At 38.5% G+C, this 6,727-nt stretch overlaps 1 protein-coding gene across 8 annotated transcripts in view; it reads right to left on the reverse strand.

Annotated features, from left to right (window-relative positions):
• Nucleotides 1-6,673, reverse strand: part of MPDZ (multiple PDZ domain crumbs cell polarity complex component) — a 111,305-nt gene extending 104,632 nt beyond the window's left edge. For 2 of the 8 annotated variants that reach the window (XM_031557302.1, XM_031557298.1), the window contains exon 1: nucleotides 5,240-5,459. The gene's annotated coding sequence lies outside the window, so the exon portion shown is untranslated. Of the gene's footprint in view, nucleotides 1-5,239; nucleotides 5,461-6,547 lie in introns of those variants that run through there. The other 6 variants (XM_031557299.1, XM_010725659.3, XM_031557296.1 and 3 more) reach the window with 5 other exon arrangements.
• Between the last annotated feature and the right edge of the window lie 54 nt (nucleotides 6,674-6,727).

Raw genomic sequence — 6,727 nt, forward strand, 5'->3', positions numbered from 1 at the left:
AGAATTTTTTTTTTTTTTTTTTTAAAAAGGAATTTCTAATGTTGCTCAGAAAGTTGTGATTTTGTATGAGTGGGAGAGTCTGCCCATCCACAACTGTGATGGAGACTGTGATGGATGTAAATGAAGTGAGAAATCCAAATATCATTGTAGGTGCATGAACCGACCTGTGCTTTTTATTTATTTACCCTTCCCAACAGTACTTTTGTTTTCTTGGTAACAGGAAAGTAGTTTAAGATTATATACCAACTTGAATCTGATAAAGAAAGCACCATACAGGAAACAGCACTCAGAAAGAGCTGAGCACCTAGGAAAACTGACTTTCTTCCTTGAAGAAGATAATAAAGAAAGGATGGTGTTGACAGACCTCTGAGTATGAGAGAGTAACTAAAATTCAAAAGGGCCATCAACCATACAAGCTGAGCTGGATAAACATAATCAATTCCCACAATAAAAGTGAGAAAAAAAGTTGTCGACATGAACTTGCTTAGAAGGACCACTATTGACAACCATGTATTATTTGCAGTCCAAAAAGAAAAAACAAACCAAGTGGTTTTTAAACGGCTTCAAGTTCTACTGCCAGACTTCCCTAGTTTCAGAATGCCTTAAGCTTTATATCAGTTTATCTTACAGCATATGAATTTACAAATACGTTGCTACGGAAACACTGAGCATCACTTTTAGTACAATATATCACTTAGAAGTAGACATGAAATTCAAATCCTTTTAATGAGGTAAACTAACCTTTTCCATGATACAAATTAAACACGCGTATCAATAATTAATAAAAAAATACTTTATGAATTTGTTTTCTTACTTAACGAGGTAAATCCCAGCACACAACTACCAGATCTGGAGAAAAAAAAAAAAAATAAAAAATAAAAATAATAAAAATAAATAAATAAATAAAAATATCTTGTGTTTTCACCTGTTCACCCTTCAAAATAAGACTGTCTATTTAATAGGAAGGGTTGGATGAAGTTATTAAAAAAATTAATGAAATAAGCTGGTTTTCCCCTAACCTTAAACACCAATAGCTTTTACTTTCAGATGAAAAAACTATTATCACACAGTCAGTTCAGAGGCTGCATTTACAAGTACAGACATTTACAAGTAATGTTCACAGGTCTTTTTCTCAGTGGCAGTGCCAATTAAAGTTGTTCTTTCCTGTTTCACCCTTCTGCTTCTATTTGCACAAATGTTTATGCAGCTGTGTTTTAGATCCAAACAGAAAACTGCACGAAACAAATATGGAGACTACTACTCAGTCATTTCAGTCCCATCACCCTGCACATGTACATGCACACAGCCATCATATCTTCAGCTCACAAATGTTGAGGAACTAACCAGAAAAACAGAAAGTTCCCTGTACTTCAGACCTTCTGCTTCAGATCTCTAAGAAACTCAAGAAGAGGAGATAGCTTTTAGAGTTGGCAGATATTACATTACATCATGATTCAAGTTGCCTATTTCTAATGTGCTGTGAAAGGCATGTTTACAAGCAATAAAATGGACAGGATCACCACTGTATTGGTGCAACTCCAGAATAATCATCACTGATGATTTGAAATTGAAGCTTTCTCAACACAGACACTTATTAACAGAAGTCACTAAGTATAATTCTAGAGATAGAGATGATCCTACTAAATCTGCAATGAAAAAATTGCTGAGCACTGCTAAGGCTCTCATGATACACTTTTCACTTACCATGTGCATTAGAGGTAGGAAAACTGTCCCAGAGCCATCTTAGTGCCAGCAAATCAATTTTTAACTCTCATTTTATTTTACTTCGCCTTAACTTTCCTTATTTTGTTTTTGTACTGGAAGGGATTTACTCCTTAGCTGATCCATCTAATGCTTTTGTCGACCGCAGTTCAAGGAAGGATCAAGACAGGAACTGCTGTCAGAATGTTTTCCTTCAGGACACTTCCACTGAAGCAGAAGTAGTGCCTCAAGGCACACCAGTACTCATATATCACAGTTCAAGATGACACCCTTTGCTCTGTGCACACTCTGGCATTGCGAAAAGCCACCCAACTCTGTTTCTGCTGTGCCATGTAACAATAGGGATCAGTCAGCACCAGCTTAGTGCCACATTAGCCTAGCCAAAGTACAAGGAAAGCAAGCGTGCATCTTGCCCAAGATGTGTCCATAGTCACCACTCCCACCCACCACAGCAACAACTCCTGGTTTTTAACACAGCACACGTCTAGGTATTTCAGTAATAATGCACCGAGCAAACCTTGTCCAGGGAGAAATATGGAGACAACTCTTTGTTGAAATAAGTAAATATTTCATTTGCTGTAGTGAATATTATTATAATACCATCACAAATTCTAGATGCATGAATGAATGAGAGGCAGTTTCTGATCATCTCATTTTCTATACTCCTGGCTGCCTGCATCGCAGGAGTCCAAAGCAAAACCTGCCCTTCTATACATGGCACAAACACCAGTCTTGATCCAAAGAGCTTACTAGCTCATCTCAAAGTAGATTTAACTATTTATTTGTTCTAGAGCTAAAGTTCACTAATCTCATCATAGTAATAAAAACATTGACTGACTTAGACTTTTTTACTGGCTACTGGAAGAAGTACTGCTAAATGAACAGCAAATTAATTCAGTGTTTCCAAAGACACAGGTGAGACTTTTAAAAATAGGCACCTTATCCCTTTACTCTTGTTTTATAGTAAAAAAAGTAAAATAAACTCACAAGTAGTTTTAACTAAATACACATCGAGAAACTTAATCTTCTGCTAATCTTGCACAAAAGCTAAAGATAATCCCCTTCATCATATAATCATTAATACATTTGCACTTCTAAAATTTGACTCTTCCTGTGCTAACACACAAAAATGTGTTACATATGCATCTCTCCACTACTGCAGCTGCTCTTCTCATAAAACAGTTGCCAGATAAATGCTGCAGCCCTGTATTCTTAGTGCCCATTCCTAAAGCACTCAAATCCATAGGTTTAAGAATTTTAAAAATAGACACAAAATGCATGCTCAATACCTCCTTTTCATGGCAATCATGCAAACCTTAATAAATGGAACACCCAGAAGACTCGTGAAAAATGAAAAGATGAGTTCCTTCTAGTTATTGCTCTTTCATACCTGATCATGTAATTCCTACAAGGAAACTTCCTCCTTTACATTTACACATGCTCCGTCTACAATTTCACAAATCCATTTCAGATAATACCTCAGAAACTCATGCTCAAAGCACTGGATTACGAAACATGTGATTCCAAAGATAGAAAACAGAGTAATAGGCTTTGTCTTGCAGCTCTTGCATTACTTTATATGCCTTCAAGATACAAAGGAAATGCCTATTCTAAAAGCAATCTCCAGGTCCAAACTTTGGCAAGGAGGTGCACAAATCTGACTCAGTATAGTAACATGGTAATCAAAGCTTATACTCTAGATGCTAAGAAGAGTATTTCAAAAGTTCTAATTAAATTTCAGCACCCAGTTCTGAATTTGGCTTGGGAAAGAGGTATCCTTTCTTACTTTATTTTTATTCCATGCCTTTATATTCCTCTTCTTTCTGGCTGTCACTCAAACAGGCATACTGTGTTAGCTCTGTGTGGCAAAAGAATGAAAACCAAACCACGTTGATTACCAGGAGACCTTCTGTATTGCTTTCAATTTAACAGCTTTTCTGTTTCACTCAGCTACCTCTCTCACCCTGGATAACATTCCTGTGAAGAAAATTACAGTAATCCTCAGACTTCTGGAAAACATGTCTTGTCAATACAAAGACATCTGAAACCATTCAAGCTCAACTAAAGATCTCATGCTTCCTATTTTTCTCCACTGCTACAAAGGCAATTCTGCTGTTCATACAGCACTTTCAAGGACTCCCAGAAGTATTACACAGGCTCTAACAACTGTATTCTGACAAGTATAGCCTTCACTACTCCCAGTGACAGTGATAAACATACTTGAGCACAAAGGAGGAAAAAAAAGGGGGAAAAAAATAAAAAAGAGGAAAAAGAAGCAAGCAGTGGAAAAGAGTTAAGATAACAAAAAAAGACTAGCCTTCTGTTTCCACAACAAGACACGAATAGGCGGAATTAACATCAACCACCTGTTTTATCAGCAGAGAGACTGCACACTTGTCCATGACAGAAGAGCATAGCAGCAGCTCTGTGTCTCAGAGTAAATAAAGTAAAGAAAGTACAACAGTAGAGCTAAACAACTATGAAAACCAGATCTTCTGCACACATCACACTAAAGTTTTAAGGAAACTTGGAAAGCTTTCAGATAAATGTACAATCTCTTTTTTTTCCTCTTTAATTAATAATATTCTGTAATACAGTCAAGAGCTCTACATGAATGTTTTATGCTAGCTGATGTGCAAGTTACAACTGTAATCCAGAACTGGGCCTAAACGATACCTACTACTTTCATTTGCAGATAAACATATGTGATGCAAAGTATTCACTAGTGACTGGTAAAGAGTTTTGCAAACATAACAAAACAAAAACAAACAAGCAAAAAAAAAAACCGAACACAGTAGAGGAACTTTTTTGGTGTACTAAGGAAAATAACAAACATAATCTGTTTACAAAAAAGAAATCTTGCAGTAAATAAATTGAGATTAATTGAAATAATTTTCTTCAAACATTAGAAATACTGGATTAGCTTCAGAAACTGAAAAGCAGCTTTTCAGCATACACAAAATATATGTGACACTACATATCCTAAGCCACTCTAAATAGCCTAAGCATGGTTCATATTGCCTACACACTTTTCCAGTATAAGAGCTGATTACCAAATTCACTAAATTTAGATGAACTTAATTAAACACAGTTTCTACATCATAGAAGTTGCATCTCTTAACATATATTGGATTCCTCATAGAGGTAAAAACAGGATACATAAATGGTAAAAAAAAAAAAAAAAAAAAGCCTCACTGTAAAGCCAATGAGGAGTCGTCATTTTCCTTACAAACCAAAAATGCTGCAGAACTTCTATCATATACTGTGAAAATAAAGGAAGAATCACACAGGAAGTCATTACAGCACATAACCAGAATATGAGACAAGGTGGCTTGGATACCAGAACTGAGTCTGAAAAGCCTGTTAAAGAAACACTCCACAACCATATAGGCCAATTATTCCACAAGCAACAACCAAGCATACACCAAACCAATGTGAAAAGAGGGCACTGAAAACAAAATGACATATTTATGCACTGACTCGCTGAGAATGCCTATGGCAAAACAAATGTCCTTACCAATGATGAGAGACTACATTATCAGTTTGGTATCGTATTTGCTGAAACTGCTTCAGTAGGATGTTTCAGTGGAAAGCCAATTAGAGAGTGTAATGCATATCATCTTCAGAATTTAAAATTTTCTTGCATGAGATACAGACCATATAATTTCAAACATTTTTAATTTTGGTTTTCAATGCACTCGTTGCTCCACAGAATTCACAAACACTGCCGTACTGAAAATAAAAAACATCAATTAGTATGTAAGTAGCGCAGCTCTTTTTTTCCCCCATGCTGTAATCAATCTAGCTTTCCCAGTGCACTGTTACATGAAGAGAGAGAGAGAACGTATCCAGTTCCCAAGGAAAAGCTTCTTGATAGCATAAAGGAAGCCAGCAGAAACACTGGCTGTTATCAGTAAATGTTACACGTGTGCTCTATTAGTGTAACATGGAGATATGAAATAGTTGTTACTCACTGTTGGGGTGCAACATTGAAAACTACAATATTCTCTGATGTTCTCTGCCACTAAAGCATTGTTAGTGAACACCCACAATTAATATGCCCTGAGGCGTTTTTGTTCTGCATTCTTGCTCGCTTAATGCTATGTTACTTTCCACTTTTGTAGGGAAATGACGTTTCACAGACACATTTTACTACTTTTCCCTGTATTTGTTTAAACTCTTCACTCCCAAAAAGTTGTTATCTTGGAAAATGCCCTGCCGATATGGAAACCACAAGGCATTACACAACAGGCTGCCACAATAGCTGAAACCAGGCCCTTTCGCTTGGCCCAGCCTGTGCTCTGCCGGGCAAAGAACTCCGCCTATCCACTCCAGTACCATAGCTAGGCATAACGTTTTCTTTTCAGCAAGTTACACTAACAAAGTCTCCTGCGTGTACTAAGAAGCAAAAGGGATGAGGTTCTGTTTTTAAAAGCTGAAAGAAAAGGGAAAAAAGAATGCAGCTCTGCTCAGCTGGGTTGCAAATCAATCTTATGAAATGCAGTACACAGAGCTCACAGGGTCAGCTCTGAGAGAGCTTTTCTTGCCTATTATCCTCTCCAGTAACACAGGAATGTACTGGAAGCGGAAGGGAGAACCCCTAAATAGAAAGCATCCCATACAGCAAACCCTTTTCTTCACACAGCCTCACCTATCAGAAGGAAAACTAAGGCCTCGCACCCACTCTGCTAAAAGGACCGTACCCGAACGCACACTCGGGGACCAACAACAGCGGGATCCGGCGCCGCAGGAAGCGCCTGGCACCCGCGGACAGCGGTATCCGCAGTGGAAGCACAGGACCCCCAAGAAGCCCATCAGCACCTACCGAGCGACCACTCAAGGGAAACACAGCGGCTGCGAGCGGCCGCGGGGAGGAGACATCCTCCAGGGATGGGAACTGCCCGCCGGAAAGGGGAAAGGAGAGCGAGAGAAGGAGGCGCTCAGGGACCTTCCCTCCCGCGGCCACCGGTGACGCGCGGACGGCTGCCTCCGCCAGGCCCGCAGC

The sequence above is a fragment of the Meleagris gallopavo genome, chromosome Z (genome assembly GCF_000146605.3).
Source record: "Meleagris gallopavo isolate NT-WF06-2002-E0010 breed Aviagen turkey brand Nicholas breeding stock chromosome Z, Turkey_5.1, whole genome shotgun sequence".
Lineage (NCBI taxonomy): Eukaryota > Metazoa > Chordata > Aves > Galliformes > Phasianidae > Meleagris > Meleagris gallopavo.